The sequence below is a fragment of the Cervus elaphus genome, chromosome 5 (assembly GCF_910594005.1).
Source record: "Cervus elaphus chromosome 5, mCerEla1.1, whole genome shotgun sequence".
NCBI classification, from domain to species: Eukaryota; Metazoa; Chordata; class Mammalia; order Artiodactyla; family Cervidae; genus Cervus; species Cervus elaphus.
This window is the reverse complement of record NC_057819.1, coordinates 10,486,301-10,512,796: the sequence shown is the minus strand read 5'-3', so window position 1 is coordinate 10,512,796 and position 26,496 is coordinate 10,486,301. Positions and strand designations below refer to the sequence as shown.

Genomic DNA, 26,496 nt, shown 5'->3' with positions numbered 1-26,496 from the left:
GAAGGGGACGACAGAGGATGAGATGGTTGGATGGCATCACTGACTCAATGGACATGAGTTTGAATAAGCTCTGGGAGTTGGCAATGGGCAGGGAAACCTGGTGTGCTTCAGTCCACGGGATTGCTAAGAGTCAGACATGACTGAGTGACTTAACTGAACTGAAATGAGAAGCAGGGTGCTCTTACAAGCTGTGTGACTATGAACAAGCCAGTTTATCTCTCAGTGCCTTGGTTTCATCCTCTATAAAAAAGAGCTCAAAAAAAAAAGAGCTCAAATGCAGTGCTTACGTCACAGGACTGTTTAAGGGGAAATGCTATGTAAAGGCAGCATAGTGCCTGGTACATTAAAAATGTTCTATACACCTTAATAATTGTTATTTTCCAAGTATAAACTCGATGGCCAACCTTCTTTAAGTTGGGTCAGAGATGCTGTCTTTCTACATGTTGGTGGGACCAGCAGTAATACTCCGGGGTTGCTAGGAGTTTGTCTAGGCTGAGTTAGAAGATCCAAGATGTTCTCGCTCAATATTTGGGTGGGTGCTGACTGTCGCCTGCGGAGCCTCAGTTCTCCTCCATGTGACCTCTCGTCTTCCAGTTAGCCAGCCCTTCACCAGCACTCATCCAGGAGAGACCAGAAGATATATTTTTTCCTCCCCTAAATGGTGGGGCATGAAGATAGGAGATGCGCTGAAAGTAGCAGAACCCAGAGCAGCCACGGGACCACTGGGTAGACTGTGTCACGGGGTTGTTGTAAGGATTAAATGGAATAGCATGTGTAAAATGCCTAGAACAGTAGTCGCACATAGTAGGTACACAATATGTATGTGTAAGCAATTGTACTCATGTTGGTTTTTAACTTAGATTAAAATCTAGCCTCTTTATTGATCAACTACAAGGCCCTGCTCGAACTCTGTCCACCTTCTCCAGCTCATCTGCTCCATTCCTCCTCACTGACTTACCTCTGGAAAACCACACTGGCCTCTTTCTTTCCTAAAGATGCCAAGTTTGTCCCTGCCCCAGGGCCTTTGTGCTTGCCATTCTCTCAGGCTGAGCTCTATCAGCAGCTCGACAGACAGCTAGCTCTATCTTGTAATTTACCTCGTGGTTCAAATATGCTCTCCTATGTGGGTGACCACACAACCCAAAATTAGCCACCCCTACTGATTTAGTTTTTCTCTCCCACCACCCTGGCATTTCTACTGTCTGTAACCATCTTGCTCATCTGCTTAGCAGCTGTGTGATGACATCTTAAGAGCAGGAACCTTATATATCTCCTTTACCCCTGGAACGCAAACTCCTAAAGTAATGCCCAAGGTGTAAGTCAGCACCCTATAAATGTCTGTTGACTGAAGGACTCGGGTGGGGCTCGCTTCCCTTTGGATTTATCAGCACTCCACTCTGTGAGAAAAAAAATCTTCTCTATAAACTTGAGATGACAATGAATTTCTGCAGCAGAAATATTTTTCATATTAAATAATCGGATCCAAAAATGAAGTGGCTTTCAGGAGCCACGTGTGGAGGAAGTGCCATTTTTAACAAAGGGCTGAGAGAGTTGCGGTGCCAGCTGATCCACTTGGCAGCCTCACCACAGATGCCCGGCAAAGTACTATACCTACGGGCAGATTTTTTTCTGCACATTACTACCCTAGAGCGAGCTATGCGTGATGTCCTAACAGTTGTATGTACACATACTTTCGGGAGAAAGAGAATACTTACTGTAGGTTTTAAAATTTTCTCATTTCAGAAGAACCACAGGCTCAGTATAGAAATTTTGGAAAGCGAAAGCAAAAAACACAAAGAAAGCACTAGTCTTCTGAACAGTGGAACATTCCTATCTGTGTTTTTCAGTTTTTGTTTTTTTTCTCTTTGAATGTTTTACAAATGAGTCTGTGTCACATAAAGCGCTTTGGAATTGTGTTTTTCCAGAGGTGGTATTTGCAGGATTTGGTGACTGACTGGCTGTGAAGGATGAAGGAGAAGGAGGAGTCACAGACGACCCTGAGGTTTCTCCATTTGTGGCTTGTTGGATGGTGGTGCAAACAAGGACACAGGAGCAAAAGCAACTTTGGTGAGAAAAGCAATGTGTTCAGTTTTGGATCTGATGTATTTGAGACGCCTCTGGGACAGTCAGTGTGGGTATTCCGTGAGTGACTAGATGGTCAGCTATGCAGTCAGGAAAGATGATGGACTGCTGAAGGAGGTCTGAGTGTCACTGGAACAAAGGCAACAGTCAAAGAAATGGAAATGCGTGAATTCAGTTACGGCAGACTTCTCCTTCCGCCCCAGCAGGCCCAGTGCTCAGTGCTCACAAGTGAGCAGAAAGTGAGTGAAGGGGTAGGCAGAAATTGGGGAGAAACGTCAGCTACTTTGTTGTCCTTTCATCAGCCACTAAGTTGTGTCTGATTCTTTCACGACCCCATAGACTGTCTCCCGCATTGCAGGCAGATTCTTTTACCACTGAGCCACCAGGGAAGCCTGCAGTTACCTTGTTGATTGAAAGTGTGTTAGTCGCTTCATTGTGCCTGACTCTTTGCAAACCCACAGACTGGGGGCCTCTGTCCATGGAATTCTCCAGGCAAGAATCCTGGAGTGGGTGGCCATTCCATTCTGTTCTCCAGAGGATCTTCCCTTCCCAGGGATCAAACCAGGGTCTCCTGCATTAGCAGGCAGATTCTTTGCTATCTGAGCTTGTGGTGGTTTAGTTGCTCAGTCATGTCCAACTCTTACGACCCCATGGGCTGTAGCCTGCCAGGCTTCTCTGTCCATAGAATTTTTCAGGCAAGAATGCTGGTGGGTTGCCATTTCCTTCTCTAGGGGATCTTCCCGACCCAGGGATGGGGAAACAGATCAGAGGAAGACTCTGAGGGGGAGCTTGCTTTTTGCTGCCATCTACTGGCTGTTACTGGAGCAATTCCCGGGAAACAGACCTAGCATGCCCAGGCCATTGCAGCTGGGTAAGAGCAGCGTTCTAGTGAGGCAGGAACCCACGTTATCTGACTCCGAGTTCACTGACTACAACCAAACCGATATTGCTTCTTCTTTTAATATTTCTTTTTATTTATTTATTTGGCGGCATCTAGTCTTAGTTGCAGCACTCGGGATCTTTGATCTTTGTTGCGGCCTGTGGGATCTTTAGTTGCAGCATGCAAACTCTTAGTTTCAGCTTATGGGATATAGCTCCCTGACCAGGTTCTTCCCCTGCATTGGGAGCGCAGTCTTGGCCACTGGACCACCAGGAAAGTCCCTGAGGAGGCACTGTTATCATCTCTACAGATGAGGAAACTAAGGTTAGTTAAGAAATTTAAGAGGCTTTACAAATAGCTGAGAAAAGAAGAGAGGTTAAAGGCAAAGGAGAAAAGGAAAGATATACCCATCTGAATGCAGAGTTCTAAAGAATGGCAAGGAGAGATAAGAAAGCTTTCCTAAGTTATCAATGCAAAGAAATAGAGGAAAACAATAGAATGGGAAAGACTAGAGATCTCTTCAAGAAAATTAGAGATCCCAAGGGAACATTTCATGCAAAGATGGGCTCAATAAAGGACAGAAATGGTAGGGATCTAACAAAAGCAGAAGACATTAAGAAGAGGTGGCAAGAATACACAAAAGAACTTTACAAAAAAGATCTTCATGACCCAGGTAACCACAATGGTGTGATCACTCACCTAGAGCCAGACATCCTGGAATGTGAAGTCAATGGGCCTTTGGAAGCATCACTATGAAGAAAGCTAGTGGAGGTGATGGAATTACAGCTAAACTATTTCAAATCCTAAAAGATGATGCTGTGAAAGTGCTGCACTCAATATGTCAGCAAATTTGGAAAACTCAGCAGTGGCCACAGGACTGAAAAAGGTCAGTTTTCATTCCAGTCCCAAAGAAAGGCAATGCTAAAGAATGTTCAAACTACTGCACAATTGCACTCATCTCACACGCTAGCAAAGTAATGCTCAAAATTCTGCAAGCGAGGTTTCAACAGTACATGAACTGAGAACTTCCAGATGTTCAAGCTGGATTTAGAAAAGACAGAGGAACCAGAGATCAAATTGCCAACATCCATTAGATCATAGAAAAGGCAAGAAAGTTCCAGAAAAACATCTATTTCTGCTTTATTGACTATGCCAAAATCTTTGACTGTGTGGATCACAACAAACTGTGGAAAATCCTTAAAGAGATGGGAATATGAGACCACCTTACCTGCCTCCTGAGAAATCTGTATGCAGGTCAACAAGCAACAGTTAAAACCAGACATGGAACAACAGACTGGTTCCAAATTGGGAAAGGAGTACGTACGTCAAGGCTGTATATTGTCACCCTGCTTATTTAACTTATGTGCAGAGTACATCATGTGAAATGCTGAGCTGGATGAAGCACAAGCTGAAATCAAGATCGCTGGGAGAAATATCAATAACCTCAGATATGCAGATGACACCACCCTTATGGCAGAAAGTGAAGAACTAAAGAGCCTCTTGATGAAAGTGAAAGAAGAGAGTGGAAAAATTGGCTTAAAGCTCAACATTCAGAAAACTTAGATTATGGCATCCCGTCTCATCACTTCACAGCAAATAGATGGGGAAACAATGGAAATAGTGACAGACTTTATTTTCTTGGGCTCCAAAATCACTGCAGATGGTGACTGCTGTCATGAAATTAAAAGATGCTTGCTCCTTGGAAGAAAAGCTATGACCAGTCTAGACAGTATATTTAAAAGCAGACACATTACTTTGCCAACAAAGGTCTGTCTAGTCAAAGCTATGGTTTTTCCAATAGTCATGTATGGAAGTGAGAGTTGGACTATAAAGAAAGCTGAGCACCAAAGAATTGATGCTTTTGAACTGTGGTGTTGGAGAAGAGTCTTGAGAGTCCCTTGGACTGTAAGGAGATCCAACCAGTCCATCCTAAAGGAAATCAGTCCTGAATATTCTTTGGAAGGATTAACTAATGCTGAAGCTGAAGCTCCAATCCTTTGCCCACCTGATGCGAAGAACTGACTCATGTGAAAAGACCCTGATGCTGGGAAAGATTGAAGGCAGGAGGAAAAGGGGACGACAGAGGATGAGATGGTTGGATGGCATCACTGACTCGATGGACATGAGTTTAAGTAGGCTCCGGGAGTTGGTGATGGACAGGGAAACCTGGTGTGCTGCAGCCCATGGGATCTTAAAGAGTCGGACATAACTGAGCAACTGAACTGAATTGAAGAAATTTGCTCAAAGCTGCACCATTAATAATTAACAGAGTCATGCTTTGAATCCAGACAGTCCAATGACAAGAATCTCTACTCTTAATTGCTTCATTTTACTACTTCTGAAAAGAAGCAGATGGTAACATGCATTGGAGTCAGTCAGTAGAGACAGGCAGTGAGTGACATGGAGAAAGATGAAAAATAAGGAAGCTGAAAATTAAAGATGAGTTTTTCCTGTTGTAAAATTTACTGAGACCAGACCCTGTAAGGGGGGGGAGGGGTTTCTTACATTCCATTTTTTCATGCATTAAATTTCCTTAATGATAATATATGACTATAATTTTCCAAGGATCAGAATAGAAATAAACTAAACATGGGTAATTCTCACATTCAGTTGTATACTGAGCTACCCCTCTTTTTGCTAAAGTGCTTTAAATACTGTCTTTAAAACAAAGCGTCCAGCGAGGGAGGTTCAAAAGGGAGGGGATATATGTGTACCTATGGCTGATTCATGTTGAGGTTTGGCAGAAAACAACAAAATTCTGTAAAGCAATTATCCTCCGATTAAAAAATAAATTAATTAAAAAAACAAAAAGAGTCCAGAAGAGCTTGGAAGGGCGAGTTTTCCAAGCAGTTTATCTGGGCACTTGCAAAACTTTTTTCCTGCCACGTTCACCGCCCTCCTCCCAAATTGGGAAGACACAACTTCAAGTGTATCTCCCTGTGCCAAGACCAGCCTTTAGAGTGCGCTGCCTAAGTTTTTCTGTCAAGGCAAGTCCTTTTGTTGAGACTTCTTTATATACAAAGACAAAGACCATATCCGTATGTGTAGATGAGAGATTCTCCACCCCAGCTTTCTTGAGCTTTTGAACCAGATGATTCTTTGTTGCGGGGAGCTGCTCTCTGTGCGCTGCAGGGTACCTAGCAGTATCCTGTCCTCCTACCCGCGAGAAGCCAGTAGCACCACCCTCATCTGTGACAGTCAAAACTGTCTCCAGACATTGCCGTCATCCCTGGGAAGTCACAATCACCCTCAATCGACAGCCACCAGCATAGATCAATGACAGTTTACAATTAAAGAATGCCCACCACCATCTGTGAGTAGGAGTGTACATTGGCACAAACCATTTCAAGAGTGATTTTGAAAGTAAGCTTTGGAAAGTCATCATTACAATATTCAAAATATTTTCATTTGGAAGAAAAAGAAAAGGATTTACTGTTTATAGCCCCCGAAATAGAAGATTCGTTAGGAATAAAGGTTTGACGGTGTATTAAAAGATTTTATTTTCCTTGAATGATAGGCACAGATCTGGTGGCTGCCAGCTCCCCCAAATCCCTGAAGCATCTGTGTGCAGGAGAAGCCCTCCGGTGATTGATGGGATGTGTGGGCCTCTGGCTTAGTCTATACTTGATTTCCTGGACTACAGTGATTGGTCCAAGGCTGAGCCAATCAGAGTGCCTCACTTGGGTTCTTCTAACTAATCTGAGGGGGCCTGCTGGGGGGGAACAAGGGCATCTCTTCTCTATGATCACAAAGAGGTAAAGATGTGAGCCCAGCGTCTGATAGCCATGCCCCCACCCAGTGAAAAGCTGTTCCAAGAAAATGAAGCATAGAGAGCAGCATGGGTGAGAGACACAGAGAATCCTTTCGATGTTCCAGTCTCAAGTTCTGGCCGTCCCTGTGGCCAACTCCGGCCAGCACGTTCCTGTGGTCTCATTGTGTGAGCCAGTTTATTAAAGCTAATTCATGTTGGATTTTTATCTCTTGTAACCATTGGATTTTTTTATATACAGTTTTTCTTTTTTTTTAATATTAATGTTTCTTTATTTGGCTGTGCCGGGTCTTAGTTGCAGCACGTGGGATCTTCGGTCTTCATTGTGGCACTTAGGATCTTTAGTTGTGGCATCCGAACTCTTAGTTGCAGTGTGCAAGCTCTTCGTTGCGGCATGTGGACTCTAGTTTCCTGACCAGGGATGGGACCCCGGGCCCGCTGCATTGGGAGCACTGGGTGCTTGGCCACTGCACCACCAGGGAAGTTCCCAATTTGGGATTTTTATTTTTTTAACTAAACTTTTTATTTTGTATTGGAATATAGCTGATTAACAGTGTTGTGATAGTTTCAGGTGGACAGCAAAGGAATTCAGCCATACATATACCTGTATCCACTCCCAACCATTGAATTTTAACTAAAACACCTTAGCAAAGACATAAAAGAGAATTCACATAATGAACAGGAACACTGGTAAAATTTTCACTCATAAATGTTCTGTGCAAACCACATGGATACAAATCCACCTATTTTGTAAATTCTAGTGTGGCTCTGGAAAACTCTAAGCAGATATGGCTGCCTCTTGCCCCATACAGATAAAAACCACAATGGCGCCCATTGGTTCAAAGGATTTATACCTCCTGAAGGTTTCACATCCATTATCTCATTTTCCTTCTACCAAAACTCAACCAGACAGGGAAGGAGACTTTAGCATCCCCATTTCCAGGTGAGAAAGTGGAGACACCATGTGGCTAAATGACTTTTTTATGTAATGCAGGGGTTGGAACAAGATCAGCAGTTCTTAAATTCAATCAGTCACGAACTGTGTCATGACTGATTTGATGCTGGTGGTTAAAGTACCGAAGCAGGAGAATGATTCATCTTTTTAAAAATAACACATTATCCTTGTAACAACCTAATTCTCACCAGCATTTGGTATGCTTTCCTGGCTAGGAGAAAAGAAGTGGGGTTGCAGCTGGCACAATCGGAATTCCCATGGGGGTGTTATGCATGTGAATAGTCAACCATGTGCATTCCAACAGTTTGGGGGAAAAAAAAAGTTGAGAGTTAATGGATAAGCCAGGCCTGGAGGTTGCTTCCAGCTCTAAAATTGGATGATTCACCCAAAATAAACTGTGAGTTGATGGCATACAAGATCAAAACAAACCACTCTTCCCTGTCCATGGATCTTATTAAGGATCACTTACTTTAAAGCGTCGTAGGTTGATCATAAGATGTATTGTACAAAACAGGACGGTTTTGTTTTTAAATATTTATTTATTTGGCTGTCCCCGGTCTTAGTTGCAGCACACAGCATCTTTAATCTTCATTGCAGCATGAGGGATCTTTAGTGGATTAGCTGCAGCATGTGGGATCTAGTTCCCTGACAGGGATGGAACCCAGGCCCCCTGCACCGGAAGCATGGAGTCTTAGTGACCGGACCACCAGAAAAGTCCCCAAACCAGGATAGTTTTAGGAGAAAAAGGGGCATCAATGGAATGGAACATCAGGACAACATATTAAACGGGAATTGTGTTGAACAAATCAGGACTAGAATCACCCTGCGTATATGTAATGCAAGATGTGTATGCTTCAGTCGTGTCTGACTCTTTGCGACCCTGTGGACTGTAGGCTGCTAGGCTCATCTGTCCATGGGATTCTCCAGACAAGAATACTGGAGTGGGTTGCCATGCTCGCCTCCAGGGGATCTTCCCAACCCAGGGATTGAACCCAGGTCTCTTATGTCTCCGGCTTTGGCAGGCGGGTTCTCTACCACTAGCGCCACCTGGGAAGCCCCAAGTACATTTACAGAACTGGAAACTGCCAGACCTGCCCCAAGGAACATCATTCTAATGGTGAATTGGATGTGTTTTGGTTTCAGTTCCCCCAAAAGCAGACTCTAAGACAAGGATTTTGGTGCAAGTAGTTGATTAAGGAGGTGAAGGAAACTGCCAGACCTGCCCCAAGGAACATCATTCTAATGGTGAATTGGATGTGTTTTGGTTTCAGTTCCCCCAAAAGCAGACTCTAAGACAAGGATTTTGGTGCAAGTAGTTGATTAAGGAGGTGAAGGAGGCAGGGGAAGAAAGGTAGCCAATAAGAGTATATCCTCAAAAAAAAAAAAAGCAGTATATGGAAAGGAAAAAAAGAGTATGTCCTCAAGCCAGCAACTGCTGAGGCCAACTGCAATAGAATACCCGAGCTTGTCACAGAGATGTGCCACCCAACATTCCCCCTTTAAGGAAGGGCTTGCTGTTCACTCGCAGGGAGTGGGGTCAGCAGATGGCCCCCAAGCTCCTTCAGGGTCTGTCTTAGGAACAGAGCTGCCTTGCTCAAGGTCACACCCTTTCCAGAGCAGTCTGCACTGCTGAGCAACCAAGGCAAGGCTGTGAAGGGTGCCCGTCTCCTCCAGATGCAGGGCACTCTGATGGGCAGTCCTCACTCCACACCTTCTCCCTGGGTTGGCCAAGACTTGGTCAAGCTGGTACTGCAGCCAGATTTTCCTTGCCTTCCAGAGGGGCTAATCCCTAATAAAAACCCTGTAAGTATCTGCTTGCAGAGAACCAATCCCAAAGCCATTCCTCTAGGGAAACTCAGTGTATTAATAATTTTTTTAATACCTTAAAAAATTTTATTTATTTATTTATTTGACTGTTTCGTGTCTTAGTCACCACACTCAGGATCTTCAGTGTTTGTTTTGACCTCCGGGTTCTTTTAGTTTCAGCAGGCGGAGTCTTCATTTGCAGCATGTGAAATCTTTAGTTGCAGCAAGTAAACTCTTAGTTGTAGCACATGGGATCAGGTTCCCTGACCAGGGATCAAACCTGGGCCCCCTGCATTGGGAACTCGGAGTCTTACCCACTGGACCACCAGGGAAGTCCCTAATCATGTTTGTTTTTTAATTTTCTATATCTTATGAGGTTGTGACATCTTGGGGGACCTTGCAGATTAGAGGAGAGACTGCATTTATAGGGCTAGCTAATCCCTTAGAGGAGGTGGATTGCTTGCTGGAACATGTCTAGTCATGCAAATGCCATCTGACTCAGTGTCATATCCAACCCACCTGCTTATCTAACTCACACACCAAGCCAATAGTTGCTACCTCCTAATCACCCCGGAATCAGGTACCAGACAACCAAAGACAGCTCCTATGCCCTAGAGTCCTCTGGAATTATGCAAAGGAGCCCATCCTAAATGGTGTATGATGTCTCTCCTTTTCTGCAGAAACTCTAGTAAAGGCTGTGGCTTAGGCTTTCCAGTTATTCCTGCTTCTGCCTCCTGATCGAGACCTGACCCCTCCGCTGTGGCCCTGAGTGGCGTGGTGTGTCCCCTTCTCCCAGGAAGGTAAGTAATAAACAATCCATTCAGTGGCACTGGCTTCTCCATGTCATTACTCAATCAGAGAATTGCCTATAGCACCTTTGTTTAAAACTGCCCCCAATCTGAAATTTTTCAAAAGGTGAAGAAACAAATGAAAGCAGCCAGTTTGAAAAGTTCAAACTCCTTATCATTCCAACTACACGACATTCTGGAAAAGACTATAGTCAAAAGTAAAAAGGATCCTAGTAAAAAGAGACAGGAAGAGATCAATGGTTTTCAGCACTTTGGAGGTGGGAGGGAAGGGTGAATAAGTAAAGCGTAGAGGATCTTCAGGGCAGTGAAAATACTCTGTGTGATACTATAATAACAGACATATAACATTACATATTTGTCAAAAGCCATACCACTGTATAGCACAAAGGACCGTAGTATAAACTACGGGCTTTAGTTAATAATTATGCATCAATATAAATTAAAAATAACCCTGAATCAATATTGGCTCAGCAATTATAACAAATATATCACACTAATGTATGATGTCACTAAGAGGGGAAATTGTGAGCAGAAGGGAGAAGAGGTATATGGCAACAGGCCTGCCTGCGTGCCAAGTTACTACAGTCGTGTACGCCTCTTTGTGACCCCATGAACCGTAGCCTACCAGGCTCCTCTGTCCATGGAATTCCCCAGGCAAGGGTATTAGAGTGGGTTGCCATCTCCTCCTCCAGGGGATCTTCCCAACCCAGGGACTGAACCCACGTCTCCTATGTTTACTGCATTGGCAGGCAGGTTCTTTACACCAGTACCACCTAGGAAGCCCAGCAACTCTTTGTACTATCTGCTCAATCTTCTGTAAACCTAAAACTGTTCTCAAAGCAAAAGTAGGTGAAAGAAGAAAGATGGTGGGGGCAGGGGGGAAGATCGATGTTTGCTCCAGGACAGGTATATCAGGGCTCAGACAGGACAGGGGGAAATTTAAATTAAAAAAATAATAATAGAGGTAACCCACAAGATACCACTTCACAGTCATTAGGATGGCTATGAAAGTGAAAGTAAAAGTCGCTCAGTCATGTCCAACTCTTTGCCACCCCATGGACTGTAGCCCGCCAGGCTCCTCTGTCCATGGGGATTCTCTAGGCCAGAATATTGGAATAGGTTGCCATTTCCTTCTCCAGGGGATCTTCCCAACCCAGCGATCAAACCCAGGTCTGCTGCATTGCAGGCGGATTCTTCACCATCTGAGCCACTTTATTATTTTTTAATATTTATTTATTTGATTGTGCCGGATCTTAGTTATGGTATGCAGATCTTCAGTCTTTTGTTGTGGCATGTGAACTCTTAGTTGCAGCATATGGGAGCTAGTTCCCTGACCAGGGACTGAACCCAGGTCCCCTCCGTTGGGAGCGCAGAGTCTTAGCCATTGGACCACCAGGGAAGTCCCAGGATGGCTATGGTTTAAACACACACACAGAATAACAAGTATTAGTGAGAATGTGGAGAAATTAGAATTCTCATACATTGCTGATGGGAATGTAAAATGAGTGTAATCATTTTGAAGAACAGGTGATTCTCATATGACCTAGAAATTCCAATCCTAGGTAAGTACCCAAAGAAATGGAAAGTGAGGACTTGAACAGATTACTTGTATGTAGGTGTTCACTGCAACCTTATTCACAATAGCCAAAAAGTAGAAATGGCAGAGTGTCTATCCATGGATGAATGGATAAACGAAGTGTGGTGTATCCATACACCAATGGAATATTCTTCAGCCGTGAAAAAGGAAGTATTGATACATAGCACAACATAGTGAAACTTAAGATCATTTCTGGTAAGCGAAAGAAGCCAGATTGGAAAGGTGACATATCATATGATTCCATTTATATGATATGTCTAAAATAGACAAATCCACAGAGATGAGTGGTTGCCAGAAGCTGGGAAGAGCGGGGAATAGGAAATGACTGCTAATGGTATTGGAGTCTTTGGGGGGCAAAGGAACAGTTCTGGAATTAGATAGTGGTGATAGTTGCATAACATAGTGAATATACTAAAAACCACTGCCTGCAATGCAGAGTTGCAGGCAGATGCAAGTACTATCCCCTGGTTGGGAAGAACTCCTGGAGGAGAGCATGGCAACCCCCTCCAGTATTCTTGCCTGGAGAATCCCATGGACAGAGGAGCCTGGCGGGCTGCAGTCCATAGGGTCACAAAGAGTCAGACATGACTGATGCGACTGAACATGCACTCACTGGTTCATTCACTTTAAAAAGGGTGAACTTGGCTGCCAGACTTGCCCTCTGTGATGGCCTGTACTCTGTCCTTGGAGTGTGTTTCTCTCTAAATAAATCCACTTCTTACTTATAAAAAAAAAAGTATGAACTTTATGTTATTCAAATTATATCTTAATTTAAACACCCATAAATAAAAGAAGTGCCAAACTATTTCTCTCTCCTCCTTTGCTAAGATCTATATGAAAATGGAGCTTCCTAGAAGTAACCTACTTATGGGTAATGCTGATCTGTTAAGTGGGAAAAAAAATTGTCTTTCAGAGGCTACACTTTAATTTCTACCTAGTGTTTTATTAAAACTACTAGGGAAATGTCACAGCCAAAAATAAAAAAGGAGGGGAGATGTGATAGCTCAAAAAAAAAAACCCAATCCAGATACCTACATGCCTATAACCCGCCACTTAAACCACAACTTCTTTCTTTCCTGTTTCTTTCTTCCCTTCCTTCCTTTCTCTGTGCTGAATCTTAGTTGCAGCATGCGGGATCTTCAGTTGCAGCATATGGGATCTAGTTCCCTGACCAGGGATCGAACCTGGGTCCCCTATGTTGGGAACGTGGAGTCTTAGCCACTGGACTCCATCAGGGAGGTCCAACAATTTCTGATTCATGAGATATAAAGCAGTCACTCAGTTTCTAGCATTTGAGTTTCCTGGGGAACCCAGTTTCTCAATAGTAGTGTTATGAGAACAATTTGCCAGGACGCCTACAAGCAAAGATTGGGTTCACAAACAGGCTGCATTTGAGTTACCATTGGGTGTTCTGAGATGCACAGAGCCTGCTGGATATACACTTTAAAACACCATCTCTAGATCTATCTTTAGTTCCTGCCTCCCAGCTTTTTACACTCATGAAAATAAGTGCATCCACATGATAAGGGCAATTTTGCCCTTAGAAAACACACAATTCCAGTATGCTGATGGATTTCTAAATGGTGATCCATGGGAACCCTTATGGATATAGGTGTTCCAAGTCCCATTCTTTCATTTAACAAACATTGGCTGAGCATCTGCTATGTGCAGGCAATATTTTAAGCTCTGGGTTCAAGAAAGAAGGGACCAGAGAGTCCTGTGCCTCTGTTTCTGGTCACAGAGTCAGTTTATAAACCCACTGCATAACTTTGTGATGCTCGACAGAACAATAATCAAATGCCTTCAATGTGCCCTGCACAATGCTAGAAGCAGGTAAAAGAGGCCCTGGTCCAAAAAGTTCACAGAAGGGGAAAATGGTCAATAAATAAAGGGAAAATGTTAAACCTTGCTAGTGTTTATTTATTTATGCGCTGCTGTGTTCCAAAAAAAAGATTTAAGGCAGCTTACAAGGATACATAAAACACAGCCAGAAATCCATGGCTCATTCATATCAATGTATGACAAGACCCACTGCGGTATTGTAAAGTGATTAGCCTCCAACTAATAAAAATAAATGAAAAAAAAAAAAAAAACCACAGCCAGATTGCATAAATTGTAAGTGGGAGAGAAGGGAGAGAAAGAAAAACAAGAAGGAGGACTGCAAATGGGGCCAGAAATGAGACTATGTGATAACTTCCTCTATGCTAGATGTTGCTGGGGTCCTGCCCAGAGTCCCTCAGTCCTAATCTCTGTACACAAAAGGATGCTCATTGCTACACCTGTGACTCTCTGAATGAGGGCTTTGTTCTGGCTTGGAAGGACACCTGGCCAGCAAGCAGTATGGCCCGGGAGTCGCAAGGAGTTTCTGTCTCTAGAAACGGCCCCACCCAGTGATGGATGGAGTTGGTAGATGAATATCCCAGCTTCCTCTCCTTCCATGGAGATAACATGCGGCTTGTTCTCTGCAGCCTCCCAGTGCCCCCCCTCCAAGGATGCTGAGCTCCAGTTGCCCATAGCAATAACTCACTTGCCACATGCCCCTTATTGGATCTCTTCCTTTCTGTGTCTCCCTTTCCATCCTCCCTACTGTGCTTCCTGGAATCATCTCCCAAATAAACTACCTGCCCTTGAATCCTTGTCTCAGAATGAGCTTCGTGGGGAACCCAACCCAATATAGCTCACCATACCCTCATCTGCTATTTATTGAACCTGTATCCCCTGCATCGGAAGGTGGATTCCTAACCGCTGGACCACCGGGGAAGTCCCTATGCCTTGTTTTGAGTTTGACTTGTTTGACTGATCTTGTCTTTCCTTTTGGGCTTCCCAGGTGGCTCAGTGGGTAAAGAATCTGCCTGCAATGCAGGAGACCTGGGTTTGATCCCTGGGTTAGAAAGATCCCTGAAGGAGGGCAGGCCCCACTCCAGTATTCTTGCCTGGAGAATCTTCATGGACAGGGGAGCCTGGGGGGCTACAGTCCATGGGGTTGAAAAGAGTTGGACACAACTTTTGATGAACTATCTCCTAGTGGTGGGGGGCAGGGGAGGTGGTCCTTGGGCCCTTGGTGCAAATAGTATACATTCAAGGTGTCTTGGTATATAGCAATATTAACTAAAATACTACTGAATACTGGAGGACATCTACCCAAACCGATCAGTTCTTCTTTCTGGCAATTATAGAACAGGGTCAGCTGTCCACTGATGCTACCGCTGGATCATCTGTATGAAAAAAAAAAAAAAGCATCTGTTACTTTTGTGGTCTAAAACCACCAAAGGCTCCCCATTACCCATAAAATAAAATGTAGATTTCTCAACATGACTTACTGGCTCCTGCTTGCCAGTCCTGTCTCCTCCTCTTTTCCCTTTTGCTCACCACATCCTCCTCATATGACTTCCTTTCTGTTCCTCAAACACACCAAACTCTTTCCCAGAGTGTGCCTTCTGCCCGGACTGCTCTTCCCACGGCTATTTGTGTGGCTGACTCCTTTTTCCTCAAATGTAATTGTCCTCTCAGAGAGATTGCCCAGTTACCTAAATTAGGCACAGTATATATACACACACACACACACTCCCCGCCATTTGATAAAGTTACTCTTTATTAAGTCATTATATTGATACATTGATATTCATTTTTTTCCCACAGAACATGTCAGAATTGGTGCTTATCTCATTCATTGGTTTCTGTCTCTTTTCACTGGAATGTAAGCTTCATTCAAGGACAGGCACCTTGTTTGGTTTTTAGTTCCTAAACATGCAGCAGCAAACACAGTGCACATAGTGTCCACTCGATATGTTGATGAGTGAATATACATAAATAAGTGCTTATTTTCTGTTCTCAATAACAGAAAAGTGCATACTGTTAGTTCATTCAAAACTGAGAGTGGAAAAAAAACAACAACTGAGAGTGTATATCAATATGTATATCTTAAAAAAGCAGGGAGGCCAGAAAGCATCCCTTATTTTTCCTCACTTAAAATATTTTAGTGATTGTATCATAAGACATTTCCCAGTGATTCTGACTTCATATGAGCATCAGTAATTGGCAGGAGAGGAGGAAACCTTCATAGAATTCCCACAGCTTAACTGATAACCAATTCTGGTCCAGGCTAAAGTCTAAGGAAAGGTCAATAAAATTGCAAACACTGTTTCTAACCTACTTTTTCACAGGATAGCAAAATTATATATAAAAGTTCATGGTGGGGGACTCCCCTGGAGGTTCAGTGGTTGGGACTCTGCTTCCACTGCAGGGGGCACAGGTTTGATCCCTGGCTGGGGAGCCAGGATCCCTCATGCTGCTTGAGGAGTGGACAAAAAAAAAAAAAAATGTTCACAGTAGGTAGTTAAAAAGTTTTCTGAATTAGTATCTAGTTTGAATTAGATCTTTTGATAGACCAATATTGTCCAGTAGAAATAAATGTCAGTCACATGCATTATTTTTTCCCCACGTGCATAATTCTAAGTTTTCTAGTAGCCACAATGGAAAGAATAAAAAAAGTTGAAATTAATTTTAGCAATACATTTTATTAAACTTAATATTTCTAACATAGTATTATTTCATTATTAATCAATATTTTTTTAAAGATAAATAAGATCTTTTACATTTTTTCTTACTTTGTAGCGTACCTCAATTGAGATGATACATTTGTTGTTTTTTTGGTCATACTCTATGGTTTCTGGGATCTTTATTCCCTGACCAGGAATGGAACCTGGGCCCCAGCACTAAAAGCACACAGGCCTAACTGCTGGACCACCGAGAAATTCCCGGGATGATAAGTTTGAATTGGAAGTTATTGTTCTGTATTTATTTATTAAAACATTTTTTTATATGGACCATTTTTAAAGTCTTTGCTGAGTTTGTTACAATACTACTTCTGTTGTTTATGTTCTGGTTTTTTGGCTATGAGGTCTGTGGGATCTCCACTCCCCCACCAGGGAGCAAACCTGCACCCCAGCTTTGGAAGGTGAAGTCTTAACCACTGAACTGTCAGTAAAGCCTCTACTCCTCTGTGGTTAGATTTCAAAAATGTAGAGTTGAAAAAGTAGATTCATATTACCCAAGGAATTCCAAACATATTTAAAAGTTTTTCCAATTGTGGAGTCAAGTATCAATTTTAAAATCTAACATGGGGGACTTCCCTGGTGGTCCAGTGGCTAAGACTCTGTACTCCCAAGGCAGGCGGCCTGGGGTTCGATCCCTGATCAGGGAACTAGGTCCCGCATGCTGCAAGTAAGACCCAGGGCAGTCAAATAATTAAAAATAAAATAAAATAAAGTCTAACATGGAAATTGACAACATTATGCTAAATAGAAGAAACCAGACACAAAAGGTCACATGGTGTATGATTCTATTTATATGAAATGTCCAGAGTAGGTTAAACCATAGAAACAGAACATCGATTGGTACTCCTCCTGGGGGGGAGGGGAGAGTGAGGAGTACTTGCTAAGAGGATATGAGGTCTTTGGTGGGGGTGATGGAATGTTCTGAAACTTGAGGAGGTGGCCCCACAACAGCATGTGCTGTGCTGTGTCCGACTCTGCGACCCCATGGGCTGCGGCCCACCAGGCTCCTCTGTCCATGGGATCCTCCAGGCAAGAGCACTGGAGTGGGGCGCTGTAGGCTCCGCCAAGGGCTCTTCCCAACCCGGGGATCGAACCCGCAGCTCTTATGTCTAACCTGCATTAGCAGGGGGGTTCTTTACCACTAGGGCCACCTGGCAAGCCCAGCTTGGAGTTGTTCATCTTTAAATGTTTAAATTTTTGTTATGTGACTTTGACCTCAATGTACACATTTGAAATGAATACAATTTAATTAAAATTATGATATCAGTTCCACCGTCCAATCCAAGTACTCAACAGCAGTAGACTATGACATCACTCAACATGGGACCAAACCACTCCCACGCAGAGGCCGGGGCTTTTTAAATCATTTATTTCCCTTTTTACAGGACATGGCTTCCCAGCACCTCCTGAAAGTTTTCAAGGTGAAGTGCCCTAGTTTTATTTAAGCACCACCTGGCAGCCGCTGAAGTGTCACGTTTCCATTTCACGAGAGCCAGCCACAAATCTGATTGCTCCTGCTCCACATGATTAGCACGTTTTGGGTGACATTCTTAGGTTGGTCACACTTCTGAGCATGTTGTGATTCTTTAATAGTTTTTCTGAAGGGCGCCAGGCATCCAGAAGCTTGTGGCCTATACTTCAAGAGACATTAGAAGTCATTCTAGTGGTTTGCAGAAGCTTTCCTCTCCAGGGAGCCGAGGAGAGCAGAGAAGGGAGGTCACAGAGAGGCGGTACTGGGCTGAGACACACATGAAGAGAGCAGTTGAAATGAGGAGGGGCGCAAAACCCTAAGAAACTCCGTGGAGGATTCACTGGACTCTGAAGGCTCTGATCAGCTCACCCGGTCCATCCCAAATGAATACCAGCAATTTGCTCTTTTCTCTCAACTCCCCAGAGATAAAGATCCACAACCACTCTTGTTCTCTCATTGCACTATATGATACCTCTCAGGTGTCAAAAAGTGTTCCTCTAAGTCTTTGTTATCCAAAACGCTCCTATTAGTTTCTCTCTTTTCCTCTTGTAAACCTCCCAGCTAAGACTGGGAGGCTGTTCCCTGAATATCAGGACCATTTACCTGGAAATATCTCCTTAGCATTTTCTCATTTTTGATGCTTCTATATCCCAATATGATTATTCAGTTTGTAGACTGGACTGTTTATTCTCTCTCCATTTTCCTTGCTCCCCACTGCCTTCCCCCCACCCCCACCCCGCTCCTTTATCAGGTTGGAGAGAAAAGTAAATAAAGTTTCCACTGGTCAGTTTTTCCTTGGCCAGTCCTGTAGAAGAAATGTATTCAAATTCTACTTTTCTAATGCTGAAGTGATAGCTGTTACCGTATATCTATGCCTCTTATTTATTTATTTATAACACAAACAGTGGGTAGTTCCTTTAAACAACAACAACAACAGTAAAATATAAATCATGGTGACGTATTCACTCCTGTTGCTGACAAAAGTGATATCTTTTATAGACACCTCAGAAGAAATGACATCCTCCCAAAGAATTGCTGTCCTTTTACCTCTTTTAAGGTTAAACTTGGCTGTATGCAATGTCTCACTTTTAAAAAACTTTTTTTGGCCACACTGCGCCCCAGGAGGGATCTTAGTTCCCTGACCAGAGATTGAACGTACGCTCCCTGCATTGGAAGCGCAGAGTCTTCCAGTGTCCCACTGGACAGCCAGGAAGTCCCTTACTTGTAAAATTTTGATGGCAATTAACAGAAGTGTCCTGTGATTAGTGTAAACCAAAGAAGAAAAACTGGATGAGAGAGAAAAGGAAGTTAATGAAAGGATGCTGGAGGTATTTTGTGGCATCAAAGGAAGAGCTGAACAATTGAAATTTATAAAAGGAAGAATCCAAGGGTGAGTCTTGAGAATTCGATAGCAGTTCATGAACTTTTTCTCCAGAGCCCTGCCGTGAAAGAGCACACTGCTTGGTTCCACCACTTGGTCTCCTTCTGCTTCCTTGCTTTCTATTTCTGAGTTCAGATTCCTGGGAGAGAGCCCAGGGTGGGTCAGATGACTTTTAAGAGACTTGGTGCAAGCGAAAGATGAAACTAATGTTTAAGAGGGGTGACATTTGATTTGCTCAAATGATATAAAACATGTAAGGTGAATTGTGTTTTCCAAAGATGGCTACGATCGTATCTGCCACATACTCTTTTGCAATGTAACCTTGTCACTCCCTCATCAAGAGATGTTCTAATCCCTCCCCTTGAACCTGAGTTGCCTTGATGGCTCACTTGTAACTGATGCGAAAAGACCACACCAGTGACAAAGTGACAACAGTCCTTATGTCTCACTGTTAGCGTTGACAGACAAAATACAGGACACACGGCCAGCTTTGAATTGCAGATACCCAACAAATAATTTTCAGATAAACAATGACTATGCCCAAACGGGACATACTTACACTAAAAACAGTTGTTTATCAGAAATTCAAAGTTAACTGGGATTATTATGCTCTACTTCTGGCAATCTTATCCAGTTTCTATTCTCCCTTTCTTCCTTTTAGTAATAGTACCCACCCCCAAACCCAGGGGTTTTAGCCCAGCTAGAGATGGTTTCTTTGCCTCCCTTGCACTGGAAGTGGTCAGGTGACTAGTTCTTGTCAGCAGAATGGACTGGAAGTGAAGTAGGCCACTTCAGCAGCTTGCCCACCCAGTTCCTCCCCTTCCGTGCTTCCCACAGGGTCAAACGCTGATGCCGTGCTGGAGATCCAGCTTGCACCGTGTAGATACAGTCCCCATCCGGCACAGCAGGGCAACGACACAGAAGGAACCTGGGTCCCCTTTCAGCTTCCTGGAGCAGAGCCGCCTAATCTTGGACCAACTCCTACCTGTGGACAAGAGCGTGAGAAAGAAGGAAATGTCTAACTTGATTAGCCCTCTCTATTTTGAGGTCTGTTTGTTTGCTTTAATGTTTATTTATTTATATTTATTTATTTGGCTGCACTGGGTCTTAGTTGCAGCACATGGGATCTCTAGTTGTGGCTATGCAAAGTCTTAGTTGCAGCATGTGGGATCTAGTTCCCCGACCAGGGATTGAACCTAGACCCCCTGCACTGGGAACATGGAGTCTTAGCCACTGGACCACCAGGGAAGTCCCAGGGTCTATTTGTTATGGTAACTTATTCGTGAAATAATAGAGCTGGGATCACTGCACTGGATCTGAAGGGCCTTACAGTTCCTGCCTACAATCTAGGCATTCAGAAACCCAACAAGATCCAGTTTCCACACATGCAGGGAAGCTGAATTGTGTGCTTTTATCTGCGTTCTCATGAGGCAGCCTTTTGAGATTTCTGCCTTCCTCATTTCCATTCATATGCTTGTGGTAATAGAGACCATCTGTTTCTTGACACCAAAAGCCCCTGAAAAATTCTCCCCTTTAATCCTGCACTTTTCACTTGTATGTGTCCTTTCTGTCTTCCCTGCTGAAAGTGAGTTTCGTGAGGACCAGAATCACTATCTGTCTCTCCACTGCTATTCCTGGCACATAGCAGGTGCTCTATAGAGGATGGGTGGAAGAAAAACTAGACTGTAGCTTATAGGAAGGAAAGCTTTATGAAGTTTCTGCCCTTAAGTACTGAATTCCTTTGGCCTTAACCACCTCTGTGTCACGGTGACATTTGAGTAGGCCACATTCCCTTTTTTCCTCCAGTTGTGGAGGAAGGCTTCAACGGAAATGTTAAGTTAGGAAAATATGCGTTTAGGATCTTCCCTTTTGGTATTTTCTACAGTCTTACAAGAGCTTCCCAGGGGGCTCCGTGGTAAAGAACCCACCTGCCAATGCAGAAGACACGAGAAATGTGGGTTCGAGCCCTGCATCAGGAAGATCCCCTGGAGAAGGAAATGGCAGCCCACTCCAGTATTCTTGCCTGGAGAATGCCGTGAACAGAGGAGCCTGGTGGGCTACAGTCCAGTGGGGTCCCAGAGAGTCGGATGTGACTTAGTGACTCAACCATAACAACAATCTTACTGCCTTCCTCCTAAGCACCTAGAGGCCTTAATGGACCTTAATAAAAGATTCCTTTCCTTGGTCCTACTTACTTAGCCAGGTTCCTCCAGAAAACAGAAACTGGGACAAGGACTAAAGTGCTGACACTTTATTTAGGAGGTAAAAGCCTATAGGAGGTGACGATTTGGAAAAAAAGAGAAAAGAAGTGAGGAAAGATGCAAAGCAAACATGATGCAATTCCATGCTGGCTTACTGATCCCATAATGAGTCGTATATGCCATCTAGTAGCTTCTGGTTTTTCCACCAAAGGGAAAGAAACCATCTGTAAGGGAAATTTCCTACTTGCTGCTTGAACTGTTTCACCTTTTGTTATCCTAACCACCAAGGTTAGTTAATCACAAACAGGACTTTGAGACACAGCCTCTGTGATGAAAGAAAATAAGGTTACGAGGCAGGCAGGGGGCCAGCTCATTACCATGCTGAAGCGGTTGAGGGTGTCTTTGTAAAGATGAGGGGAAAACAGGGGACTGACCAGGGAGAGGTAGACACTGGGAGGGGAGGTTGAGTGGAGTTTAAAAAAAAATTCAGCCAAGAATCTAACAGTACATCATTTTGTTTGCCTGGGTGTTTTAGGCTAAATGATACCTGAGATGTCAAACAGCAAGCATGAAAAGTGCATTCTTTATGAATTTTTTAAAATAACTCAGGCTTCTTAGCTAAGACCTATACATTTGGACGAACACACACATTCAGAGTTTATTTCCTCTATTTTCATTAAAGTTAAATCCAATCTGTATGACTCAAGCCGAAAGTTAAAAGTGGCATCAGGTGTCTTTTAGCTTCTCTCACTGCCCCCCGCCCCCGCCCCCCGCCCCCGCCAGGTAGCCAGCTGAAATGAGAAAGTGATAAAAGTAAACTTAAAAAACCAGAACTCATTTTCTTAACGAATTTCTCAGCTCTGCAACTCACCCACACAGAGCTGTGTGCAAGTGGTAATTGATACTGAATATATTAATGGCTTCCTAAAATAAGCAGAGCTGAACCACAGAGGTTGGGAAAGAGGCTTAAAATAAATAAATAAGATAAATAACAGAAAGCACTCCCTACCACAAAAGCCTCACTTTTAATCATCATTTGAAATAATACCAGATAATTATGCTGGACACTCCCAAGAATGCCCTCTGCAAAGAACAATCAGCCTCAAAAGTTAGCCCTCTCTAATTCATTGAGAGCCTGAACAGACTAAAAAGGCGGAGCAAGGCTCTATTTGTTTGTTTTGTTTTGTTTCTAAGTTGGGACTTTCATCTTCTGCCATTGAACATTTTTGCTTCTGTTTCTCAGGTCTTCAGATTTGAAATGAGACTTACACTAGCAGCCCCCTCCCACCCCCCACCCCCTTTCTTGAGCTTTTGACCTTGGACTCAATTGCACCACCAGCTTTCCTGCTTCTCCAGAAGGCATAGACAGATTGTGGGATTTCTCAACCTCCATAATCATGTAAGCCAATTGCTATAATGTTTCTCTCTCTCTCTCTCTGTCTCTCTCTCTATATATATATACATTATTGGTTCTGTTTTCCTGGAGAACCTTGACTGATAACAACCAGCCTTCAGTAAAATAACACAGGGTATGTTATTAATATTATCTGTCTCATTACCTATCTCTGGTTAAATACTTCTCTTCACTCACATTTTCTTAATAAGTCCTATTTACCAATTGTTTAACCATATTTTGTGATTCTCTGAACCATCCACTAGTTTTAGCATCGAATGCTGACTCATGATTAGAAAGTAGCAAAGTGAATGGTGGCTAGTCCATCTCTTTGCTCGAGGTCCCCTGGACCAAGCCTAGTTTGCTCCAAAAGAAACAATGTCCTAGGCTCAGACCAGCTCCATTTCATGTTATTCTTCTGTACCTGCCCCAAACTACCTTATACTTACTATTCAGCAGCTCACTCACACCTGAAAACCCCTAATTTAGTGCAAGAATTTCCCTAGTCTCACCCAAAGTCCTATAAATCTCATAAAACCCCTTGAATTCACACAAGAGCAAAAGTTTTCTTGCTGTAATGGCCCAGGATTCTTTAAAAGGACAGTGGAGAAAATTGTAGACTTGAGAGAGAGGTGGCACCAAACAGGCCTCATACGACCGAAAGTCTTCTTTTTTCCCTATTGGCCAATTTCAGTCAATTAAATTCTACAATTTGAGAGCATTCCTTTGGATGTTAAAACATTGTCATTATCAGTTGTGACTTCACCGGCATCAATCAAGTTCTTATATTGGCTGTAGTGACCAGTCCTTATGAACATGCAAGTTGGGTTATGTGATGGCCAGAGTGTGGGGTACTGCCTTTGGGGGTGCTGGCTTTGTCTTGCCAGAGCACAAAATCCTGGGAGTGTGGGGTGTGTGGAAACAGAGGGAGGGGCACCAAAGGAAGAGGTAAGAATAGATAATTCAAATAAACCCCTCACAAGTTGGTTTGTGCTTTGAGAATACGAGTTGTGCATATTCCAACCGAAAAGAAACAAATGTGCTCCATGAGGTCAGACTTTGTCTACCGAGAAAACTTGTGCAGTAGTCACGCCTTGGAGAATTTCCCGTCGATAACAAGATCAACATTTGATCAACAACTCTACAATGTAAGCACTATTTTTTTTTTATTGAAGTATAGTTGATTTACAGTATTATGTTAATTTCTGCAGTACAGCAAAGTGATTCAGTTTACCATGGGATATTGAATAGAATTCCCTGTGCTATGCAGTAGGACCTTGCTGTTTATCCATTTCATATATAGTGGCTTGCATCTGCTAATCCCAAACTCCCAATCCATCCCTCTTCCACTGCCTCTCCCCATGGGCAACTCCGTAGGTCTGTTCTCTATGTCTGAGAGTCTGTTTCTATTTTATAGATAGGTTCATTTGTTTTATATTTTAGATTCCACATATAAATGATATCATATAGTATCTTTCTCTGTCTGACTGACTTCACTTAGTATGATAACCTCTAGATCCATCTATATTGTTGCAAATGGCATTGTTTCCTTTTTATGGCTGACTAATACTCCATTGTATATACGTACCACATCTTCTTTATCCATTCATCTGTTGATGGACATTTAGGTTGTTTCTGTGTCTTGGCCTATTGGATAAACATCATTTTAAAACTTCATTTTCAAGTAGGAAAACCAGGGTTCAGAGGCATCTATGACCTGTCCCTGGTCTATTGTCTAAAAGGCTCAGAAATCTGACCTTTGCCAGCACATCAAGAGTAGGTTTGTATTTTAGAATTGGACTCACGTTAATTCAGATTATTAAGTCTAATGTTGAAAGCCAGGATGCCAAATTATTGACTTACAATGAGAAAGGTAAGCTCTCAAAGACCACGGTGCTGAGGTTCACATACCTAAAAGCACTCTCCCTATATAGGCACAAAAAGCAGATTACAATCAGATCACAGCTTAAAGAGCACATAACTAAAACAAAGAGAATTAGATGCATGAGCTAAAAGAGCATTCCTTGGTTTGGTTTTTGAGACGCACTCTGCCTGTCTTGCCAATGACTCAATAATACTTTTAAGTCCATTGCTGAACCATATTTGAATAGGACTCTCCATATTTATTTCTGTGATGCTTTTTTCTCTATGCTTTCAAACAGACCAAATTCTCTTCTGATGGATGTTTTTTGAAATTGTGTTGAAGCCCTGAATTCAAGGCTTTCTCTGGCTTAGAAGTCACCGTATCTCTCTATTTCATTTGGTATATTTATTTTATATTGTTGTTGTTCAGTCTCTTAAGTTGTATGTCCGTCTCTTTGTGGCCCCATGGACTGTAGCTTGCCAGGCTTCTCTGTCCATGGGATTTCCCAGGCAAGAATACAGGAGTGGGTTGCCATCTCCTTTACCAGGGGATCTTCCAGACCCTGGGATCGAAATTGTGTTTCCTGCTTGGCAGGCAGATTCTTTACCACTGAGCCACCTGGAAAGCCCCATATTTATATCATAGATCTCTTTTATACCACCAGATAAGTCTTATTTATAAACTTCACAGAGCCTGGCTCAATCATTATATGAGGCAAGTCCTCAGTAATATTTGTTGAAAGGAGAGTGAAAGAATGAATAAGTACATCTCAATGACAGATGACTTAAATATAGCTCTCCCATCAATGTGGAAAACAGTATGACAGTTCCTCAAAAAATTAAAAATAGGATTACCATATGATCTGGCAATTCCACTTCTGGATGATGCTCTAAAGAAATGAAAGCAGGAACCTGAAGAGATGTTTGTACACTCATGTCCATAGCAGAATTATTCACAATAGCCCAAAGGTGGAAGCAACCCATCTGTCAACTAATGAAGGAAGTGGTAAACAAAATGTGGCATATACAAATGATGGAATGTTATTTGGTCTTTGCTACCACATGGATGAACCTCGAGGACGTTACGCTAAAGTGAAAGAAGGAGCTCACGAAAGGGACATACCCTGTCTGACTCCACTTGTATGAGTTACCTAGAATTGTCAAATTCATAGAGACAGAAGGTGCCCTGGCAGTTCCCAAGAGGCTGAGGAGAGAAGGGAATGGGGAGTTAGTTTTTGATGGGTACAGAGTTTCAGTTTTGCAATATGAAAAGAGTTCTATGGTGCTCGCTTCGGCAGCACATATACTAAAATTGGAACGATACAGAGAAGATTAGCATGGCCCCTGCGCAAGGATGACACGCGAATTCGTGAAGCGTTCCATATTTTTAAAAAATAAAAAAAAAGAAAAGAAAAAAAGAGTTCTATGGTTGGACGGTAGCGATGGTTGCCCAGCACTATGATGTATTAAATGCTTTTGAACTATACAATTAAACATGGTCACAATGGTAATTTTTATGTTATGTGAATTTTACCAGAACTGGGAAAAAAAAAAAAGCTCTTTCATGCTGACTCATGACTTGTGTTTTTAAACCAGCGCTGTCTCCACAAAACCAGTGTATCAGCTTCTCTATCTGTCTTCATGTAGTGCAGTGGTTTGTCTTGTTGCCTGTCATTCTGTTTGAGACTATGATATAATCTCCTATATTAGCAATATGGTATAGTTGTGCAACA

General features: G+C 42.9%; 1 long non-coding RNA gene and 1 other non-coding gene across 2 annotated transcripts; both read left to right on the top strand.

Moving 5' to 3' along the window:
* Positions 1 to 1,978: 1,978 nt before the first annotated feature.
* Positions 1,979 to 18,073, top strand: LOC122693324. Its single transcript, XR_006340870.1, has 3 exons — positions 1,979 to 2,067; positions 10,173 to 10,292; positions 17,840 to 18,073. It is a non-coding gene; the product is annotated as an uncharacterized LOC122693324 (long non-coding RNA).
* A 7,972-nt stretch (positions 18,074 to 26,045) lies between these two features.
* LOC122695738 lies at positions 26,046 to 26,152 on the top strand. Its single transcript, XR_006341495.1, has one exon. It is a non-coding gene; the product is annotated as a U6 spliceosomal RNA (small nuclear RNA).
* Positions 26,153 to 26,496: the final 344 nt, after the last annotated feature.